Source organism: Chlorocebus sabaeus, chromosome 11 (assembly GCF_047675955.1).
Source record: "Chlorocebus sabaeus isolate Y175 chromosome 11, mChlSab1.0.hap1, whole genome shotgun sequence".
NCBI lineage: Eukaryota > Metazoa > Chordata > Mammalia > Primates > Cercopithecidae > Chlorocebus > Chlorocebus sabaeus.
Window position 1 is genome coordinate 121,353,020 of NC_132914.1, and position 23,027 is coordinate 121,376,046.

General features: G+C 47.6%; 1 long non-coding RNA gene across 1 annotated transcript in view; it reads left to right on the top strand.

Annotated features, from left to right (window-relative positions):
• LOC119622742 (uncharacterized) overlaps positions 1 to 23,027 on the top strand; it is a 171,902-nt gene that overhangs the window by 17,335 nt on the left and 131,540 nt on the right. The window contains exon 3 of the long non-coding RNA XR_012094614.1: positions 17,451 to 17,764. This is a non-coding gene — a long non-coding RNA (uncharacterized lncRNA). The remainder of the gene's footprint in view (positions 1 to 17,450; positions 17,765 to 23,027) is intronic.

Genomic DNA, 23,027 nt, shown 5'->3' on the forward strand with positions numbered 1-23,027 from the left:
AGGGTATCCGGGAACCTGAGGGAGGTGCGGGCACCGGACCATGGGTCTGGAGGAGGAAAAGGGACTCTTGGAGTAGAGAAGAAAAGGTAGGTGGAGGGGATATAACCAATAAGAAACCCGAGAAAAGAACCTCCAGGGCAAGAAATCCAATAGGGCTGATTTCTTTTCTTTGCACTCTTTAAACCATCATTATCATAGTAAAATATGCACATAGTTAAAAAAAAAAAAAACTGCCTAGAATAGTGGTCTAGTGAAGGCACAGCTCCTCACTCTACCTCCTGCCTCCAGCTCCTGCCTGGCTCCCTGCAGGCAAAACTTCCTTTGAGCAGTTTTAGGCTTTGGCTCTGGAGGTCACCCCCAGGTCTCTGAATGACAGCTGCTGTGGTTATTTGGACTTTATCAGCCTCAGGTATTGTCTGTTGACCTGCTGTGGTGAAGGATGGCATAGTAGGCGGAATTATAAAATGGCCCAGAGTCCGGCCCCTGGTGCACAGCTACCTCCCTGTTCCCGTGCATTAGTCAAACACGGTTCTGGGTGCAGCTGATAACAGCCGAGATCATTGGACTTTAAGATAGGGAGTGAGCCTGAGTGGGCCTGGTCTAATCACAGGAGCACTTTACACTTGGGGTTGGAGGGCAGCTGTGGAGAAAGTCAAAGATTCAAAGCACAAGGGGAATCTGAAGGGTGAGAAGTGCCCCGCTGCTAGCTTGAAGATAGAGGGGCCATATGGCAAGGAGCTGTGGGTGGCCTCTGGGGACTGAGGGTGGCCCCCAGCTGACAGTCACCAAGGAAACAAGGACTGAGGTCCTATAGCCCCAAGGAACCGAATTCTGACTCAGCCATGTGACCTTGGAAGAAGACTCCATGCTTCAGACTGCAGTGCAGCTTCAATTTCAGCCTTGTGAGGCCCTAAGCACAGAACCCAGCCATACTATGGTCTCCTGATGATTTTTGTTGTTGTTGTTGAGACAGGGTCTTGCTCTGTTGCTAAGGCTGGAGTACAGTGGCGTAATCATAGCTCACTGCAGCTTGAATTCCCAGGCTCAAGTAATTCTCCTGCCTCAGCCTCCCGAGCGGCTGGGATCGTAAGTGTGCGTCACCACATCTGGCTAAATTTTATTTTATTTTTTTAGAGATGAGATCTCACTATGTTGCCCAGGTGGGTCTCCTGGCCTCAAATGATCCTCCTGCCCCAGCCTCCCAAAGTGCTGGGATTCCAGGCGTGCACCACTGCCCTGGCCTATGGTGGTTCTTTATGCAGAACAGGTAGCTAGCACAGTGGTGTCAGATGGTGTAAGGACTGAGCTGTCACACCATCACCCCACCGCACCTGGGCCAGCCTGGCGTGTTGCTACTTTAACCTCCTCTGCAACTTCCAACAGTGCCTTTCCATGTCCCTTGCCAATTCCAGCCGTGACAGGCAGAGTCTCTTGGCTCCCCATGTTATAAGTTGTGGACATCTTCAGTGTTGCAGGCCATATGGTCTCTGTCAAAATGAAACTCTGCCCTTCCAGACAGCATCCATAGGCAGTATGTAAACACACGAGCATGGCTGTGTGCCAATAAAACTTTATTTACAAAAAAGAAATAAGGGCCCACCCACCCTTCAGGCTCCTACTCCACCTCTCGTCCTCTGTCCAGGGAACCATTACTGTCACCAGATCCAGGTTGCTACCCTTGGGAATCTCTTGGCCTCATTCTTAGTATTCCATTTCCAATGTATGAAAAGCAGATTTCTGATTAATGTGTAGTAATAGGAAGCGCTGGGAATATCCAGGCTTATCTCTCCTGGCCAGTGACTTTTAAAACGGTTGCTTCTATCCAGTTCTGTCTGAGAGAGGCAGAGGCCCCATGGGGCATGAAGCTGGAGACCCAGCTCCTGCTGGCCCATAGTATAGGATTCCTTGTCTGAGACTGTGTGTTTGAAATACCCTTTATAAACAAAGTCAAGCCTCCTTCAGCCCATGCATTGCAAGCCAGGGGTCACAGCTGGAAGCATTTTCATGGGAAATTCAGAGTTGTCAAAGGCATTTATCTGGTATTTTATTGTAATTGGTTAATTTATACTTTATTTACCTTGTGGATAGGATCTGAGAGCTAAGGCTGGGTACTGCTGCCTTTTTCTGTTCCACACTGTCAGGGAAATATATGTCTCCTTAGGCTTAAAAGCATTTTTTTTTAAATGAGAAATGGAGCTTTGGAATAAATTTTTCATTGCTCATGACACAGAGCCCCCGGGTCACCATGGCCTGTGTTCTTTAAAGTCATCGAAAACCAGTTTCTGCTGAGAACATGCAAATGTTTCACCTTGTGCTGAGGAATTTGGAACTAATCTTCTCAGATCAGTGTTGCTGGAAGTCAGTCCAGGAGCTTTTTGGATAATCCACCTCATGAGTGGAAAACAAGGAAGAAACCCGGTAGCTTCTTTGCCGTGTGGATTCAGACCCCAGGAGCCCAGGCCTGCACCTGGAGAGCTTCTCCCTGCACGTGGCCGGACATATGGAGTATGGAGCCCCGCAGCCTTGGAGTCAGAGAGCTGCCAAGTAGAATTTGCATGTAATGCTGCTCATGATTTTCAACTGCTCTCCCGGTAAAACTGGCCCCGGAGCAGAGATGAATGCCGTAGAAAGCATTTTTCCCACTGGGTGTGGGTCCAGAATAAATAATCAAAAGAAAATCCGCTCATCCAAGCGGCTTCTTGGAGATAGGTTTTAATTCAGACCAGTTGGAGGCCCCTGATAGATGCAGACTAGAGCGAGGAGCATCAAAGCCAGCGTCGGCGGGCTGCCTCACTTGCTCCACCAAGGACATCACTCCCGAGTGTGTCATCTGTGACCCATCTCTCCTTCTCTCTCCCTTTCCATCCCTCTTGCCTCTTTGGCTGTGTCTGACCTCTTTCTGCCTTCCCTCTCTCCCTTGCTCCTCTTCCCGACCTCCTCCTCTTTCAACCATAAGTCCTTTACCTCAAACAAACAAACAAACAAAAAAACTTTTCTAATCTTGCAATCAGTATATATGTTTTTATTTTTACTGTTCTGAGACAGAGTCTTGCTCTTGTCACCCAGGCTGGAGTGCAGTGGCGCGATCTCGGCTCACTGCAACCTCCACCTCCTGGGTTCAAGCGATTCTCCTGCCTCAGCCTCCCGAATAGATGGGATTACAAGTGCCCGTCACCATGCCCGGCTAATTTTTGTATTTTTAGTAGATGGGGTTTCACCATGTTGGCCAGGTTGGTCTTGAACTCCTGACCTCAGGTGTGAGCCACCGCACCCGGCCTGCAATAAGTATAGACTCTACAAAAGTTGCAAAAAATCTGTGGTGGAGCTGGTCCCCAAGTACTCTGCACCCAGCTTGCCCCGTAGTTGCATCTCACATAATAACCGCACTATGTCACAACCAGGAAATCAGCACAGACACAGGTTATCTCTGTCATCAAGCCCTTCAGCTTCTAGTACTCACTTTTTTATGTAAGCTTATTCCATTTTCAGGCCTCTTAACTTGCTCAAAGAACATGTATCTAATATGTATTTTCTTCCAGATAGAGGTGCCCTCTTTTCTCCATTTGCTCATTTTTGAGTCATGTGACAGGGCCCCGGGTCCTCCCGCCAGACACACCTATGGGAGAAAAGGGGAGTTTGAGGAATGGGGTCCTGACCTTGCTGGGCACCATTTGAAGTGCTCACACGTCCTTTGTCTTATGCAGTCTCCATTTGTTTTCATTTATGAGTGAAAGGAGATGAAATTTAGATGGACTCACCTTGCTCTTGGTGCAGAGCTGTGATTGCAGAGTTGATGAGAAAGCTGTTCCAACTGTTCACGGAGATGCATTCCGCATTCAATCTGCACACACCTGTCAGGTGGGCAGCCTCCCGTGACGAGGGTCATTGCAGGCTGGCTGATCTGCAGGGAGCCTTGGTTCCTGCAAGGGCCAGGGGAGCCCTCTCTTCAGTCCCTTGGCCTGGTCACTTGGCTGGAGCTGGTACCAGCATGGAATTTGCTGGTAAGCTGGAGAGTAGATGGACCCTGTGTTTTGCTGTCTGGCTGAGAAGTTGGATCTGTGGGTGCTCTGATGACTTCACTTGAGTGAATGAATGTGCAGCTTCTGGCCCCTTTGACCTCTAACAGTGGCTTTGCATGGAGCATGGGACAGTTGGTTAGGAGACCATGGACTAGGTACCCAGGCGTGATATGACTGGGGCACTCAGACAGGGGCTTGGGCTGATCTTGGCTCTCTTTGCACTTGTCTCTACTTTCTTCCCCAGGAATTAGCAGGAGTCAGCAGGAGAGAGAGCAATGCATTGTCCATCCATCCAAGTGGGGCTCCAAGAGCTTCCAAACCAATAGATAAGAAGGAGGAGCCACAGAGGCTGGAAAAGACTGCCGACCACAGTTTGTCCTATGTAGAACTTTCTGGAACATTCAGCTGCAGAAAGTGAATGGACTTGAGGTTTTCTTTCTCCTTCTGAACAGCCTGTCTATAAAAACAAAGGAAGCCCAGCTGCCTGGGAGACAGTTCTTGATGATTTCAAGACAGGCTGCAGTGTCTCTCTTGGTTGCGGGATGGGATGGTTACCAGGAGTGAGGAGCATAGTTCAACTAGGCTGCCCTTGTCGGGATGGGGGAAAGGTGAGAACAAAAAATTTCATTCTCAAATCCATGTGTGTGCATAGCTCATGGAGAGTAAAACATCTCAATCAAATTGTTTGCCGGGAACGTTTATTTCAGCTAAATGATACTTCAGGGAGTCCATCCTTCTTCATGTTCTCTGAAACAATCCATTAACATGGCATAAGGCATCCAGGAAATAATGGCTGCAAACAAGCCTGGGAGCCAGAAAGAATGGCTTTGGTGGGTGGACTGGTGTGGAGGGAGCCAAGACCAGTAAGAAGCCTAAGGTCACAGAGCGTGCACCAGGATCTCAGTGGTGGGAGTAACAGAGAAGAGTTGGGTCTAAAAGATGTCAAGGAATGAAAGTCCATGGGACTTAAGCGGTGTGAGCTCACATGAGTTACTTAACCACTCTCTTTTTTTCCCATTTGTAAAGTGGGATGTGGGAGGCAGAAAAATGTCCTCCTGCATAGGTCCATGTCCTAATCCATAGAAACTGTGAATGTGTTAGGCTACCCAGTAAAGTGTTGGATAAAGGAATTAAACACTTAGGGAAAATAAGAATATAGATGACCTCATTAATAATTTGTTATGTTGATTAAGATTACTTACCAGCAATCTTACCATGTTGAGATGGTAAGACTTTGGATATATCAGGTTAAATGACACCTATTCACTGAATTAATTTCACCTCTTTTTACTTTTAAAAATATGGCTACTGGAATTAAGGTTGTTAATCAGGTAATTTTAAGGTGAGGGGTTATCTTGTATTACCCTAGTGGGCCCAATGTAATGACAAGGGTCCTTAAAAAATGGAAGAAGAAGCCAGAAGAGGAGATCGGAGAGATGGGATGTGGGAAGGAATCAACTGCTGTAGCTGGCTTTGAAGAAAGAAGAAGCCATAAGCCAAAGAATACAGGCAGCCTCTAGGCTGGAAAAGGCAAGAAAATGATTTTCTCCTAGAAGTGTCAGAAGGGAATGTAGACTGCTGACACCTTATGCTGACACCTTAATTTTAGCCCAGTGAGGCCCACATCAGACTTCTAACCTACAGAACTACAATGATAAGACATTTATGTTGTTTTTAAGTCCCTGAGCTCGTGGTAATTTGTTACAGCAGCAAAAGGAACCTAATACATGAAAGGCAATAATAGTGCCTTCCTCTTGAGGTAGCTGTGAGCTTTACAGGAATTATGACATGGCAGCACTTAGAACAGTAGATGACTCAATATAACACCAGCACTGGTGATGATGACGATGACATGATGATGATGATGGTGACGGTGATGATGGTGATGGTGATGATGATGGTAGTGGTGATGATGGTGATGACAGTGATGATGATGGTGGTGATGGTGATGATGATGATGATGGTGATGGTGATGGTGATGGTGATGATGATGATGGCGATGATGATGGTGGATATGGTGATGATGATGATGGTGATGGTGATCATGATGGTAGTGATGATTGTGATGGTGGTGATGGTGATGATTCTGGTGATAGTGATGATGGTGATGGTGATCATGATGGTGATGGTGATCATGATGGTGATGTGGTCATGATGGTAGTGATGATTGTGATAGTGGTGATGATGGTGATGATGGTGATGGTGATGATGGTGGTGATGGTGGTGATGGTGATCATTATGGTGGTGGTGGTCATGGTGGTGATGGTGGTCATGATGGTAGTGATGATTGTGATGGTGGTGATGGTGATGATGATGATGGTGGTGATGGTGATGGTGGTGATGGTGATCATGATGGTAGTGATGATTGTGATGGTGGTGATGATGATGGTGATGGTGATGATGATGATGGTGATGGTGGTCATGATGGTAATGATGATGGTGATGGTGATGATGGTGATGATGGTGATGGTGATCATGATGGTAGTGATGATTGTGATGGTGGTGATGATGATCATGATGGTGATGATGGTGATGGTGATCATGATGGTAGTGATGATTGTGATGGTGGTGATGATGATGATGGTGATGGTGATGATGGTGATGGTGGTCATGATGGTGGTGATGGTGATGATGATGGTGATGATGGTGATGGTGATCATGATGGTAGTGATGATTGTGATGGTGGTGATGGTGATGATGATGATGATGGCGATGGTGATGATGGCGATGGTGATGATGGCGATGGTGATCATGATGGTAGTGATGATTGTGATGGTGGTGATGATGATGATGGTGATAATGGTGATGGTGATCCTGATGGTGGTGATGATTGTGATGGTGGTGATGATGATGATGATGGTGATGATGGTGATGGTGATGACAGTGATGGAGAAGAAAGTCATTACTATTTTCATTGATATACTTACCTTGAGGGATGTCCACATTTTAAGAGTGTTAAGAGGAAAGCGGAGTCAGGAAGGCAGCAGGAAGAGGGGTTAACATGAAAACCCAAAGGATGCAGGATTGCAGGATCATGGGAGGTGAGAGTGGACAGAAGTGGCGATGGCCCAGGGTCAAGTTATGTGGGGAAGTCAAGTGGGGAAGGCATGACAAGCAGAGACCAGAAGGGCCTCACTAAGCTTGGCATCATAGAGAGAGAGCAATGGACTGGGAGTCTGGCACTTGAGCACTAGAGGTGAGCTGTTTAGCCTGGCAGCCACCAGCCACACGTGGCTATGGAGCACTTGAGATGGGGCCAGTGTGAATCTAGATGTGCTGGAAGTGTAAAATGCTCGCTGGGTTTCAAAACCTAGAGGAAAACAACAAGGTGTTTTTCTCTAAAATGATCTTGGTGACAATTTGTTATGATGGTTACATGCTGAGATAGTAAGATTTGGGATATATCAGGTTAAATGAAACCTATTAAATTAATCTCACCTCTCTTTACATTTTGAAATGTGACTACTTGAATATTTAAAATGGCATCCATAGCTCACATTCTATTGCTACTGGACAGCACTGTGCCAGGCCTGACTGTGCCACTAAATATAGGTGTGACCTTGGCCAAGTCCTTTGTGCATTCTGGGTTCCTGTCTCCTTTGTTTGTAAAGTCAGGTGCTCTTCAAGGTCTGTGCAGGGCATTCTGGGTGTGGTGTCTAGGTCATGGGGAACACAGAGAGAACATGGAACTGTACCAGCACGCAGGTATATTTAAGGACCAGGGCCAGTAGAGGCATAAGAAAGCCAAGGTGAGGACTGCTTGCTGCGGAGGGTTGACAGTGCTGGTGAGAAAAGGGAAGGGGCTAAAAATCATTATTCATGTTCCTGCAGAGACTTGGCAGTTTGTAATTCAAAGAGAGGGAAGTAACGTGGAGAGAGATTAGATCGACGAGAGAGTGGGTGAATTGATGGAAGAAAGTGCCGCGAGAGTGGCAGAAAGGAGATTTAAGGTCAGGGCAGGAATTAACCTTGGAGGGCCAGGAGAGAATGAACAGGTGAGAAATAAATTAAACAATTAGCACACTCATCAAAACGGTGTCTCAAAGCACAAATGAAATGGAATCGGTGCCTCCGAGGACAGCACAGCCAACAGGTGTTGTAGGAAGTCAGGACAGCAGAGAGGACTTCCTGCAGAAAGGGAAATTGGAGCTGGCTGAGGAAAACGAGTGTGCTTGCGCAGGACGCGTCACAGAGGAGTGGGGAGGCGTGGACTCGCTGGGATGGGCAGGATGTAGGCCAAGTGAGGCCATGATAGGAAAGGCCCCAAAGCCCAGATAAAAGCTATTGCAGCCCAAATGCCAAAGAATAGAAAATCAAAGGCAAAAATAAATGTGCTGTGCTCTTTAACCCTATCCAACCTCTTTTTCCAGTTTGAGCTGGGGGCTGGAAAGTCAGGCCAAGGAGGTGCTTTGCTGCTCCATGCTGAGGGCAGTGGCTGGGCATGGACCCAGACATCGGTGGGTATTTCATTTCAGCACCTCCACTCACTTGCTGTGTGGCCTTGGGCAGATGACCTAACCCCTCTGAGCCCAAGTGTCCTTAGGGGGTGTTTTGGGCTTAATTATGTCACCCTGCAATTCATATATTCAAGCCCTAAGTCACAGTAATGTGACTGTATTTGGAGACAGGGACTTTGAAGAGGTGATTTAGTTACAATGAGGCCATTAGAGTGGACCCTCATCCAGCATGATGGGGGTCCTCATAAGAAGAGATTAGAGGCTGGGTGTGGTGGCTCATGCCTGTAATCCCAGCACTTTGGGAGGTTGAGATGGGCAGATCACGAGGTCAGGAGTTCAAGACCAGCCTGGCCAACAGAGTGAAACCCCGTCTCTACTGAAAATACAAAAATTAGCCAGGCGTGATGGCGGGCACCTGCAGTCCCAGCTACTTGGGAGGCTGAGGCAGGAGAATGGCGTGAACCCGGGAGGCAGAGGTTGTGGAGAGCTGAGATCGCGCCACTGCACTGCAGCCTGGGCAACAGCGAGACTCCGTCTCAAAAAAAAACAAAAACAAAAAGACAAAAAACAAAAAAAAGAAGAGGTAAGTTATGACACAGATACACAGAGGGAAGATTGTGTGAGGACACATCTTGGTGAGAAGACGGCCATCTACAAAGCAAGGAGGGAGGTCTCAGGAGGAACCAGCCTTGCCTACGTCTTGATCTTGAGCTTGTAGCTTCCAGAACTGTGAGGAGGTCATTTCTGTAGTTGAAGCTGTTCAGCCTGGTGCTTGGCTATGGGAGCCTGAGAAAACTAACGTAGGAAGATGGCAGGACCCTTTACGAGGTATTGTGAAGACTCAGACATGGTATGTAAGTGTCTCAGCACACAGCTGAGAGCCAGGGAAAGACATTTCCATTCACATGGCTTGGAAGCTTCTGTAAGGGAGTGAGAGGGGGAAAACCCAGGTCTTCATGGTGTCCCCCTCTGGGGACAGTGCTCACTTCTCTTCAGGCTGGTGAACGTCTTGCTGATGTGGACACCACCAAGGGGAGTGTGGGTCACTGGGGTGAAGTCCTGTACACACAACAGCCTCGGAGACACACACAATTGGACCAAGCGTTCAGGAACACCGGCTTAGCGTGCTGCCGGCATCGGAGGGAAGCTGCCCCTAGTGACGGTCGCCCTGGCTGTGACAGCTTCCTCTGGTGCCCTCCCTGGAATCCCAGGGTGTCCTGGGGGGAATTAAATTAAATCCTGCCAAGGACCTCAGGGGCAGCTGCTGGCCAAAGCTCTCCCCTCTTCTCGACTCTCCACCCTGACGAGATAAACGGGCGGTTTCTCTCCTACTTTTCTCTGTGGATCAATTCACTTTAGACCAGACCTTGTGTCTGTAACATCAATACTGTTGCTGATAGAGACTGTCCTCAGAGGAGGTATGGTTCCAGCGTGTCTACCTGCCCATCTGGAAAGGGCGAATATTCTCTGAATTCCTCCAAATCTTTTGGGGCTGGAGCATCCTTTGCAAATCACTGATTCTAAGATCAGCGTTGAGGGGCACTACCAGAACCTCATGTTCAACCCAAACGTGGAGAAATTCCTCCTCTTCTTCAGAATCTCACTTCTGGCTCATCTCTCAAGTGTGTGAGAAATCATCATTTTTCCATAGTGTCTCAGCTTCAGACAGAGTTTGGGAAAGCCACCATCATTGCCTTCTTATTTTGACTCTGTTACCTGTTCCTGTCTGTCCGTCTCTCCCAGGAGGAGAGGGCTATGGTTGGGCTAGGCCATTCCCAGGTTTAGCGGGTTGATCTAGACTTCATCCTCACGACCTTGAATGTCTGGCCCTTCCATTCTCTCACCTCTGTGTGCAATCCTCCCTTATGCTCCTTTAGTGAGGGGAGCCAGCCTGCCAGCTGGTAGCAGCACACAACAACTGATCAACAGTCTTTCCCGGCTCAGAGCCTTTGTTCCTTTCTTTGTTTAGAGACGGTCTCACTATGTTGCCCAGGCTGAAGTACAGTGGAATGGGTCACGGCTCACTGCAGCCTCAAACTCCCTAGCTCAAGTGACCCTCCTACCTCAGCCTCCCAAATAGCTGGGACTATAGGTGTGCACCACCACACCTAGCTAATTTTTTGTAGAGATGGGGTCTTGCTATGTTTCCCAGGCTGGTTTTTTCAAACTCCTGGCCTCAAGCAATCTTCCCGCCTGGATCTTCCACAGTGCTCCGATTATAGATGCAAGCCACAGTGCTCAGATTATAGATGTGAGCCAGAGTGCTCAGATTATAGATGTGAGCCACTCTGCCTGGCTCTATTTTTCTTCTTTTCCTCTCCAAGAAAGAAGACAAGGAGATGAGAAACCTCAGCACTATTTCTTTTTACTCTGCAAAATCCAAACCCCATCTTTTTCACGTTGCCACCAAATTGAGGGCAGCCCCATGTTCCTTTCGCTGGCTTCTGACCCAAAATTCAGACAAATAAGATCTTGGCATTTCGTGGGTCAAACATGAGAGGTTTCTTTTCTTTCTTTTCTCTCCCCTGTCCCCCTTTTAAAAGTGGGCCTCGGAGGTGTTGCTTCTCCTGCTGAAAGTTCCATCCGATTGGATTTCATGACAGGAAATACCTCACCTTCTCTCCCTTTCTGTCTCCCCACTGTTCTCTCCCTTCTCTGGTATGGCCTGTTTTGGGCTAAGGAGGCCAGCAAGTCAAACTGAAACAATATATTACTTGGAGCCAGGCGTGTAAAATGAGGATGCTTGAAGTCGAGCCCAGTGTCTTCTCTTTCCAAATAAACCCCGATGCCCCCAAATGGAAAAATCCAGCTCTCAGAACACGAGCCTGCTGGCTGCTCTCTGGCTGAAAGGTGCTGCATTTGAGCTATTAAACGGACTCTTTCTATTCTGCAAAGACCAAAGCTCTCCTTGGCGGTTTATGCTGTTCCACGGGGGACTGTTTCTTAGCTGAATGCTGAAAACAAAGGAAACACAACAGTGGCGCTTGCATGTGTGACCTCTGATGGATTGTGGAGAGGCTTTGACAGGGCTTGTCTCAATGAATGCTGAGGACACTGTGAGGACGTTGGGGCACAGGGTGGTGAAGTGCCCAGTGTCACATGATAGGAAGCAGCCATGGCTGCACTGGAGCTAAGGCTTCTGACGCTGGGCGCACACCTGTCCTCAACCAGCTGAGGCTGTCTGGACGCTCTGGTTGGAAGGAGAGAAGGAAGAGTGTTTCACAGCCCTGGGTCATGCAGTCTGGTCCAGATGCTCAGTCCTGATCCCCGTGGGTGTTCCACTTACCATATGTTGGTGCTTCCAGCCTCCAGTCCTAACCCAGGGGCATCACCCTCCAGGAATTGCCCATCGGCCTCTGCGGTGTTGACTCTGCTCTTTTTGGATGCTGACTCTGTGTGAGGGTGGGAGATCCACCTTGGATCCCAGCTCTGGCTTTTGGATGTGAGGATAAATTCAGGGTCTTTTCGTCTTTAGAGGAAAAAAAGGCTGCATTCTTCCTACCAGCCCATCAGAGCTTTACTTAGGAATAAAGTGTCCTGAGCTTCCAAGAAATTTCCTATCCCTGGGGAGCGCCCCCAGGGTTCTCTGTGAGGGACGGGAATGGTTGCCTTGGAGGAATTCTGAGTTGCTGTTAACTCCCAACAGCCTGCCCGACTGGGGCCCCTCTCCTCCTGCATCCTGAACTTGATTCAGGTTTTGTCCTTGCTAAGGAAGCCAAAAGAAATGGTCTTACTCCATCTTTCTGCTCTTGGCTTCCTCATTTTCCTTCTCCTGTGAGATCTTGAACAAGCTGTCTTGAATGGCTGCTTATGAATAGCCCGGGATGTGGGCTGGGTCCTCCTTCCCTGTCACCCGCCTCCAGGGTGGATACGCCTGCCTGCCGCCCCCACCTCTCTGCTGCGTGACATTGTCTTCATAATAAACATCTCTGGGTGACACAAGATTGATGCCTCCATAAAGGCTTCCCGCAGCTCACACAATGCCCCTTTTATAGGAATTCATGTTTTTCTGCAGGGCAATGCTTGCTGACACTGAGCTGCTTTTGCCAAGATCATAACCCCCACTCCTCACCCTAAAGCGTTCAGGAATGAAGAATTTGGAGCTGCCGTTAGGCCTGCATCTCCGCTGGGTTTCTGCTCGGAGCTGATTGCCACTGAAGGCTGCTTGGACCAAGTCCAGATCCCATGGAACTCTGGGCTAGGATGATCGGCCCCCTTACAAAGGACTGTCCCCAGGAATGCCATGCAAAGCATGGTCCCCAGCCTCCTCATTCAGATCTAGAAGCCCCTCAGTGTCTCCCAGCTCGTGACATTTTGCTGAAATACCAGAGCTATCCCTGCCCCCATTAGCCTCAACTCTGCCTAACCCTCCAAGGACACAGACAGGTTGGCCAACCTCCACTCAGCAGGCTGGCCCTACAGTATCCAGGCTGGGAGCTTGGGCTGCTGCTTTTCCATTTTCCGTGGGAAATGTCTGAAATGTACATTGGACCTTACAGATCATCAGAAAGATCTCAGGTGGTCTTTGGGAGGCAGAAGGCCCCTAAGGGGTGAGGGGATGTGCCTCACTCTAGTGCTGGGACGGTGACAAGGGGATGTGCTTCACTCTAGTGCTGGGACGGTGGCGGGGGGATGTGCTTCACTCTAGTGCTGGGACGGTGACAAGGGGATGTGCTTCACTCTAGTGCTGGGATGGTGACAAGGGGATGTGCCTCACTCTGGTGCTGGGACGGTGGCGGGGGGATGTGCTTCACTCTAGTGCTGGGATGGTGACAAGGGGATGTGCCTCACTCTAGTGCTGGGACGGTGGCGGGGGGATGTGCTTCACTCTAGTGCTGGGACGGTGACAAGGGGATGTGCTTCACTCTAGTGCTGGGATGGTGACAAGGGGATGTGCCTCACTCTGGTGCTGGGACGGTGGCGGGGGGATGTGCTTCACTCTAGTGCTGGGACGGTGACAAGGGGATGTGCTTCACTCTAGTGCTGGGATGGTGACAAGGGGATGTGCCTCACTCTGGTGCTGGGACGGTGGCGGGGGGATGTGCCTCACTCTAGTGCTGGGATGGTGACAAGGGGATGTGCCTCACTCTAGTGCTGGGACGGTGGCGGGGGGATGTGCTTCACTCTAGTGCTGGGACGGTGACAAGGGGATGTGCTTCACTCTAGTGCTGGGACGGTGACAAGGGGATGTGCCTCACTCTAGTGCTGGGACGGTGGCGGGGGGATGTGCCTCACTCTAGTGCTGGGATGGTGACAAGGGGATGTGCCTCACTCTAGTGCTGGGACGGTGGCGGGGGGATGTGCCTCACTCTGGTGCTGGGACGGTGGCGGGGGGATGTGCCTCACTCTGGTGCTGGGATGGTGACAAGGGGATGTCCCTCACTCTAGTGCTTGGACGGTGGTGGGGGCTTGGCTGTAAAACTCTGGGGAGCAGAAAGCACTCATGGGCTTGTCTCCTTTGTGCCTGAAGCTTCCCTCGGGCCATGTGTCCCATAGGAAGCTGACTCTGATTTGATTAGTAATTATAACATCAATGTGTGTGCTCCCTGCAGAAATTTCAGAGGACACACAGGACAGCAGAGGATTATTAGTACAGACTTAGAATTCACCTAGACCCCTCCTCTTTTTTATTATTTTCTCCCTTTATTTATTTATTTATTGTGAGACAGGGTCTCACTCTGTCACCCAGGCTGGAGTCCAGTGGTGTGATCATACCTCACTGCAGCCTCGACCTCCTGGGCTTGTTACCGGCGGGTCTTCGTTCTTAGAGCTCCCAAGATGGCGACAAGCCTTTTGTTCTCTGACCTGGGGTTCTTGGCCTCATGGATTCCAAGGAATGGAACCTCGGGCCATGCAGTGAGTGTTATAGCTCCATTAGAAGCCGTTGGTCATGGAAGAGAACCGTGGAACCCAGCGACGAGTGTTCAGCTCCGTTAGTATGAACCAGGGCACTTATCCACACAGGAACAATGGCCAGCCTCTAGCCCCATCAGGAACAGCAATGGGTGCTTCCCTGCATCAGAAAAGCAGCGGACACCCTGCCGGATCCGGAGGGGTGGAAGTCAGTGCGGGTTTGCGACAGTGGCGATCGGCAGTGGTGGACAGCGAGCAAAAGCTCAGCTCGAGCCGGAACAAACATGGACCAGAAGAGTGTGCAGTTGTAAGCTTTAATAGAGTGAAAACAGAGCTTCCATACAATGAGAGGGGGCCCAAAGGGGGTTGCCACTGCCGGCTCGAATGCCTGGGTTTGTATCCCGATCATTGTCCTCCCCCTGTGCTCTCAGGTGAGAGATGATTGACTATTTCTTTACCTCCTGCTTTTAGCCCAATTGGTATTTCAGTGAGTCACTTAGGTTTTTAGAAAGTTTATTTTATACTAACATGATGATGGTATAATGTACATATGATAAAATGTATCCACTTTAAATGTACAGGGTGATGCGTTTTGACAAATGTATGCACCTGTGTAACCTCTACCCTGGTCAAGACTTAGAAATGTTTCCAGCATCCCAGAGAGTTCCCTCCAGTCCTTTTGCAGTCAGTTTGCCCCTCCCACTTTTGGGCAACTACTGTTCTGATTTCTATGAGTTTTGAAGTTCTAGAACTGCAAATCAACGGAATCCTGCAGGATGTTCTGTGGCCATCTTTCTTCACTCAGCAGTACCTTTTTGATCCCCCTGTGTTCCTTCATGGGTCTGCAGGCCTGTTCTCTGTCACTGACTACCATCCAATTGGATGACCAAACAAACAGTGTGAATATAACTTTTTATGAATAAACAAATAAGTAAAAAGTTTATCCATTTGTTCTCCTATCGATGGATGTTTCACGTAGTTCTGTTACAAATCTTTTCTGTGTTTCTAATAACTTCACAATTTTTTTTTTGAGATGGGGTCTTGCTCTGTTGCCCAGGCTGCAGTGCAGTGGTGTGATCTCTGTTCACTCCAACCTCTGCCTCCCAGGTTCAAGTGATCCTCCCTCCCCAGCCTCCCAAGTAGCTGGGACCACAGGTGTGCACCACCATGCTTGGTTCATTTTTGTATTTTTTGTAGAGACAGGGTTTGACCATGCTGTCTAGGCTGGTCTTGAACTCCTGTACTCAAGCCATCTGCCCGCCTCGGCCTCCCAAAGTGCTGGGCTTACAGATGTGAACCACCACGCCCGGCCAAACATCACAATTTTTAATGCCCGCCTCATTCATAGGGTGCCTTTAAGAATTATGCCGAATGGCTGTTTTATTCACAGGTGTTTGTCTGTTGTGATAAATATCCTTATACGCAAAGTATTGTCCAGGAGAGATGCTTAAAAGCAAATGGCAAAACCAAAACTCAGAACATTTTAAAGGTTCTTGACACACACTGCCACCTTTCTTTCTCTGCACATTATGTGTATAAAAGAGCCTAAATCAGCCATCTCAGCAGTGTGGAGGAGTTTGGCTTTTTCATCTTTTGCAAATTGGATGATTTGAAGAATGATTCCAGTGTGAGCAGAAATGATTCTAATTTGCTTTTTTATTATGAAGAGAGACTGAACATTTTCCCCCATATGTTTATTTGACTCTTATATTTCTTTTTTGTGAATTAACGTTCATTTTCTTTACCCACTTTTCTTTACCCACTTACCTATCAAAGAGACAGTGTTTTCTTTTTTCTTTCTTTCTTTTTTTTTTTTTTTGAGATGGAGTCTCATTCTGTCACCTAGGCTGGAGTGCAGTGGCGCGATCTTGGCTCACTGCAACCTCTGCCTCCCAGGTTCAAGTGATACTCCTGCCTCAGTTTCCCGAGCAGCTGGGTCTACAGCGTGTGCCACCATGCCCAGGTAATTTTTGTATTTTATTAGAGACAGGGTTTCACCATATTGGCCAGGCTGGTCTCGAACTCCTGACCTCGTGATCCACCCGCCTCGGCCTCCCAAAGTGCTGGCCAGAGAGACAGTGTTTTCTCATGTATCTGTATGAAGTCTCCCTCTATGAAGGCTATCGACTCCTTGTCATGTTTGTTTCAGGTATTTCCCTCAATTTGGTATCGTGGATTGGTTTTGTTGATGATGTTTCTCAATTCAAGGCCAATGACAAAATTATCTAGCCAGCCTATTGTTTTCCATGGTTTCTTTGTGAATTTCTTTCATTGTCTTAAATCACATAAAGTCCTCCTGTACCCCAAGATTAAAGAACTGTTGTATTTTTTACAGTTTTGGTTTATGCATTTAACCATCTGTAATCTATTTTGGTATACAGTTTGAGGTAAAAATCTAAATTCATTTATTTTCCCCAATTGCTACCACCCAGTTGTCCCAGCACTATTATGAAATAATTTGTATTTTCCCCCAGTTAACACTACCTTTGTCATACATCAATTCTTGAATTTCTGTCAACTGTTACATTTATTTATGCAGGGTGTTCTGTTTGTTTGTTTTTTGAGATGGAGTCTCACTCTGTCGCCCTCAGGCTGGAGTGCAGTGGCACGATCTTGGTTCCCTGCAACCTCCATCTCCCAGATTCAAGGTTCAAGCCATTCTCTTGGCCTCAGCCTCTCGAGTAGCTGGGATTACAAGCACCCGCCACCATGCCTGGCTAATTTTTGTATTTTTAGTAGAGGTGGGGTTTCACCATGTTGGCCAGGCTGGTCTCAAACGCCTGACCTCAAGTGATCCACCTGCCTCGGCCTCCCAAAGTGCTTTGATTACAGGCATGAGCCACCACACCTGGTCATTAATGCAGTTTTATAAGTGTAGTTTATTGAGACAGTTTTAATACATGGAAAGCCTAGATCCCCTCTCTTACAGCTTCTTTAAAGTTAGCTACTCTTGCCAGGGCAAGTTTTTAGATGAATTTTAGAATTATTCTGCAAAGGTTGAAAAATTCTATCAAGGGTCTTGACTGATTTACACTAAACCAACACACTGATTTGGAAAGAATCTGCATCTTGGCAAAGTATCATTGTAAATGAGTTGCATTGTGTCCTTCCTTGTTCGCAGAGCTCCCAAGATGGCAGCAGGCCACTTCCAAGATGGCGGCAAGCCTCTTACTCTCTGACCTGGGGTTCTTGGCCGTAGGATTCCAAGGAATGCAATCTTGGGCCATGCAGTGAGTGTTCTAGCTCCGTTCAGCTGGATTAGGACGAATCCCGGGCACTTAGCCCGCACCGGAACAATGGCGAGCCTCTAGTCCGATTGGGAGCGGCAATGGGCACGGCCTCACTGGATCAGGAGCACCGCGGACACCCTGCCAGATCCAGAGGGCTGGAACTCAGGGACTGGTCTGCGATGGCGGCAACCAGCAGTGGTGGATGGTGAGCAAAAGCTCAGCTCGATCTGAGACCAGAGAGAGTGCAGTTGCAAGATTTAATAGAGTGAAAATAGAGCTCCCATAAAATGGGAGGGCACTCAAAGGGCGTTGCCTTGCAGGCTTGAATGCCTGGGTTTATATCCTGATCATTGTCCCTCCCCCTGTGCTCTCAGGCGATAGATGATTGGCTATTTCTTTACCTCCTGTATTCGCCTAATTAGCATTTCAGTGAGCTCTCTTTACTACCTGATTGGTCGAGTGTGAGCTAAGTTGCAAGCCCCATTTTTAAAGGTGGATGCAGTCACCTTCCCAGCTAGGCTTAGGGATTCTTAGTTGGCCTAGGAAATCCAGCTAGTCCTGTCTCTCAGTGTCTAGGGTATAGTCCCTAGAGCTCACCTGAACTGGCTTATAGAGATGAGGGGAAGGGGCAGGGGAGAGGCGTGTTGGCACTTTGTTTTTAGGCCTTACATCTGGAAACTTGTTAAAGCTTTGGCAACAGAATTTCCAAATTTGGCGACACCTGATGATGAAACTCCCGCTGTGGAGCTCTGTCGGGGCCATGCTAGAGGGTATTTATCATTCATGTGTGAAACCAGCACCGCCCAAAGCCTCCAGTGCCCACACAGAGCACCAGGCAAAGCAACAAAGAACTGGGGTGTCCCATCATGGCCCAGTCGCCCATGCCAGGGTTTAATTGTAATTTCTCTGTACCTGGCTTTGCCACTGGGACTCCCGGGTTTCACGTGCAACACAGCCACCCCACCCGACAGTCCTTTCACAAAGGGCAAGATCAATCCGGCTGTCTAGTTTGAGCTTTGCTTGGGGCAGGCCCTGGGAATGGGCGGAGCCGATCGGATAAGCCCCAGTGAACTCATATTGAGCAGTATCATGGGGGCAGAGCAGGGACAAAGCGAGAATACAGTGAGGAGATGACGTACTGGCCACAGTGAGGCTTCAGTCTTACATCGCTTCTTTTGTATTTTACCAGCAGGACCTACTGGCATTTCTCTTCTTTCTGTCTTTGTTTCAAAGGACATGGGGGCCATTACACTGTTATGCCCATCCGTGTGAAGAGACCGCCAAATGGGCTTTGTGTGGGCAATAAAGCTTTTTAATCACCGGGGTGCAGGCGGACTGAGTCCAAAAAAGGAGTCAGCAAAGGGAGATAGGGGTGGGGCAGTTTTATAGGATTTGGGTAGGTAGTGGAAAATTATAGTTAAAGGGGGTTCTCTTGCGGGCAGGGGCGGGGGTCACAAGATGCTTGGTGGGGAGCTCCTGGGACTCATTGTCTAGGAGAAGGAATGTCACAAGGTTAATGGATCAGTTAGGGTGGGGCAGGAGCAAATCACAATGGTGGAATGTCATCAGTTAAGGCAGGAACCGGCTATTTTCACTTCTTTTGTGGTTCTTCAGTTGCCTCAGGCCATCTGAATGTGGACGTGCAGGCCTGGGCTCAGAGACCTGACACAAACATGCACCCAGAGGCAGGAGCTAACATCAGCAAAAGCCCATACCTCTCTCAACAAGATTCCAGTTCCTCCCTGTTGGCCACCTCCTTCCGGGGGCTTCTGCTCTGTATCCCATTGGTTGTGTGATATCATCAGCTTCCTCTAAAAATTCCAAAGGACACAGGATCATTTTGCCTCAGAGCTGGGCTGCATGAGATTTAGTATTGCAGACAGCTCTCTGTATGTGTGGGTTCTGCATCCGGGGGTTTAACCAACCTCGGATCGAAAATATTCAGGAAAAAATGGTACTGAACATGTACAGACCTTTTGGTTATTATTTCCTAAACAATATAACAATTATTTATATAGTATTTTCATTGTATTAGGTATTATAAGCAATCTGGAGATATTTTGAAGTATACAGGAGGATGTGCATAGGTTATATGCAAATAGCACACCATTTGATATCAGGGACATGAGCATCTCCACATTTTGCTGTCTGTGGGGGCCCTGGAACCAATCTCCCACAGACACTGAGGGACGGCTGTACTTAGAACCAGTGGTGTGCTGCTGATTGTATAACAATCAGCCCTCCGGAAAGAAAGAGAGAGAGGGAGAGGGAAAGAGAGAGTGTGTGTGTGTCTTACAAGTTTCACTAATGTAAAGAATGTGTGGCACGTACTTTGCAAATAATAATAAAACATATAATATTTTTAATATAAATTTCATATAGCCAATGGATTCTTTTTTTTTTTTTTTTTTTTTTTTTTGAGACAGAGTCTTGCTCTGTCACCCAGGCTGGAGAACAGTGGCCAGATCTCAGCTCACTACAAGCTCCGCCTCCTGGGTTCATGCCGTTCTCCTGCCTCAGCCTCCCGAGTAGCTGGGACTACAGGCACCCACCACCATGCCCGGCTAATTTTTTGTATTTTTAGTAGAGACGGGGTCTCACTGTGTTAGCCAGGATGGTCTCGATCTCCTAACCTCGTGATCCACCTGCCTTGGCCTCCCAAAGTGCTGGGATTACAGGTGTGAGCCACCGTGCCCAGCCGAGTCATCTCATTTTTATATTCTGATTGTGTAGACCACGTCTGGGACATGTGGCCCAATTCTGGACCCCTGACTTCTAGAGGCACATTATCAGAAGAGGTTTTAGCAAACATTGAACTACTAGTTGCCTACCCAACATCATTCTTCCCTATTCTAGCTAATGAAACTACATCTCCCAGGCTCCCTTGTGCCTAGGGTGATCACATGGCACAACTCTGACCAATCAGCTGTAAGTGGAAAGCCAAGGGCGCCTTCTGAGATTGTTTTGCTTTCCTTAGTTAAGCACCACTTCTTCCTTTTGTCACTGTTTTTTCTTGCTTCAAGCAGGGACATGAGGCTGGAGGTGGAACGGCCATCTTGTGACCTTGAAGGGACATTCTCAATAATAGATAGGGAGGGAGAAAGATAGAAGGAGCCTGAGATATTGATAGGATCATGAAGTAACTGCATAAACTAATTTTATAAGAAAGAGAATCCCTTGTTAGTTCATGCCATAATGAATGACTGAATGGATGAGAACTAATGCTTATGGAGCACTTACTATGCAGCCTATTGCAGCCTATTTCACATGCATAATGTCAGTCTAGGTTACTGAGTTTGGAGTTTATCCTATTGCAATGGACAATGAAGTGAAGTTTTAACAGGAGAGTGGCAACCACTGGACCCAAGTCTCCATCCAGGCAGCCAAATTCAGTGCCAACTGAGAGGGTCTTCTTGATGAGGAGACTGTGTCTTAAGACAAATTGTGAATGAAACTAAGAATATTTGACCTGTTTCAGAGGGTATCACAATAGAACACTATGTGAGGGGCCAGGCATATTCTACTGGCCTCAGAGGCCAGATCCGGGACCAATGAGTGAGAATTTCAAAGAAGACAGTGAGCCTATAGAAGGAAGAAGTTGTTTTACTTAGGAAGTCAGTGAATTCCTTGTCAACAGAGATATTTACATAAGTGGACTGCCCATTTGGGAGGAATGTGGAAGCAGGTACAAGCAGGAAGCAATGTGACCTCTGAGGTTCCCTCTTACTCTGAATTTGGTTTTATGACCCAACTCTAATGGGCTCATCTTTCTGTCTTTTGATTCTGTCAAAGCTTGAAAAGTGGCCATAGGACTCCTGGGCCCCTTTCATCTTATGTCTTATAAGATTCTAGAAAGTTGGTTGATGTGTCTTTTAAACTTGAGCTCCCACTGCCCCACCACCAGGCACACGCTTATCAATCTCTTTCTTCTGTGGTTTTGTTAAAGGGTCTTTCATGTGTATTAAAAATGCAAAACATCTGCCCAATGCTAGTTTCAGAAATGCACAAATGTGAAAGGTTTGGTTTTTACAAGTTTTCTTATGACAGCTGCCACAGTGTCATTAATATGTAAATTCCATCGGCTGAGAAGGTTGACTTTTGGTCATAAATCGGCTGTTTCCTCTTGATAATCCTGTCTGACTCTCCAGCTGTCTAGACAATGGAAAAATTAACACCACGAAACAGAATAGTTTAAAAACCTTTGGAGCCAAATACTCAAAAAAAAAAAAAAAGAATCAAAATCCGTGGCAAGAAATGTGAGACCAATTAGTTAATTATGCAAGGAATCCCTCTGGGGCACCGACCTTGAATAATAATAAGACCTTATGTATGAATAGCATGATAATAGTGTGAAAAAGTACTTTCCATACTTTTTGATCCCTTGGAATGTGTGACTATTCCCGTGACCTTCCTGCGAGGTTATAAAGACCACCAAAATGTGACACCTCATCTCTCCAGCATTGCCATCACACTCTGAACTTTAATTTTTTTTTTTTTTTTTTAAGAGTTTTTTATAGGAGTCTCGTTCTGTCACCCAGGCTGGAGTAGAGTGGCGCAATCTTGGCTCACTGCAACCTCTGCCTCCTGGGTTCAAGCGATTCTCATGCCTCAGCTTCTCAAGTAGCTGGGACTACAGGCGTGGGCCACCACACCCAGCTAATTTTTGTATTTTTAGTAGAGACAGGGTTTCACCATATTTTGGCCAAGCTGATCTCAAACTCTTGACCTCAGGCAATCCACCCGCCTTGGCCTCCCAAAATGCTGGGATTACAGGTGTGAGCCACCGCGCCCAGCCTATCTTTAACTCATTTCTTGCTAGAAAATGCAACCCCAACCCATTCAGCTAGGTCAGTATGTGTCCTAATTAAGGGAAAAGAAAATTACACATAAATCATTTTTTTCAAAGTCTTAAAATCCTTCATTGGCTTTCCATTGCTTTTGATATCAAAACCCCTGAGATTTTAACATGAATACTGAGTGATTTGACCATAGTCTACCTCTCTCCATTTCTTGGCAGTTTCCCCTGAGCCTTCTCTCCTCTGTCTAAACTGACTCTTTTAAACTTCTTCCAGTGTGCAATGATTCTCCCTCCACTTGCCCGCCACCATCCATGCACCCCCTCACCTGGTTAATGATTACTTATTCAAAAGTCACTTCCTAAGGGAAAGACTCCCTATCCCAAAGTACATCAGGCTTTTTTGTTATACATCTTGATAGAAAAATGTTCCTTTCCTCCAGAATAGAGGTCAACACATGACAACCATTGGGCTAAATGTGGCCCTCCACCTGTTTTTGTAAATAAAGTTGTTTTTTTTTTTTTGAAATGGAGTCTTGGCTCTATTGTAGTGGTGTGATCTTGGCTCACTGCAGCCTCTGCCTCCTGGATTCAAGCAATTCTCCTGCCTCAGCCTCCCGAGTAGCTGGGATTACAGGTGCGCGCCACCACGCCTGGCTAATTTTTGTATTTT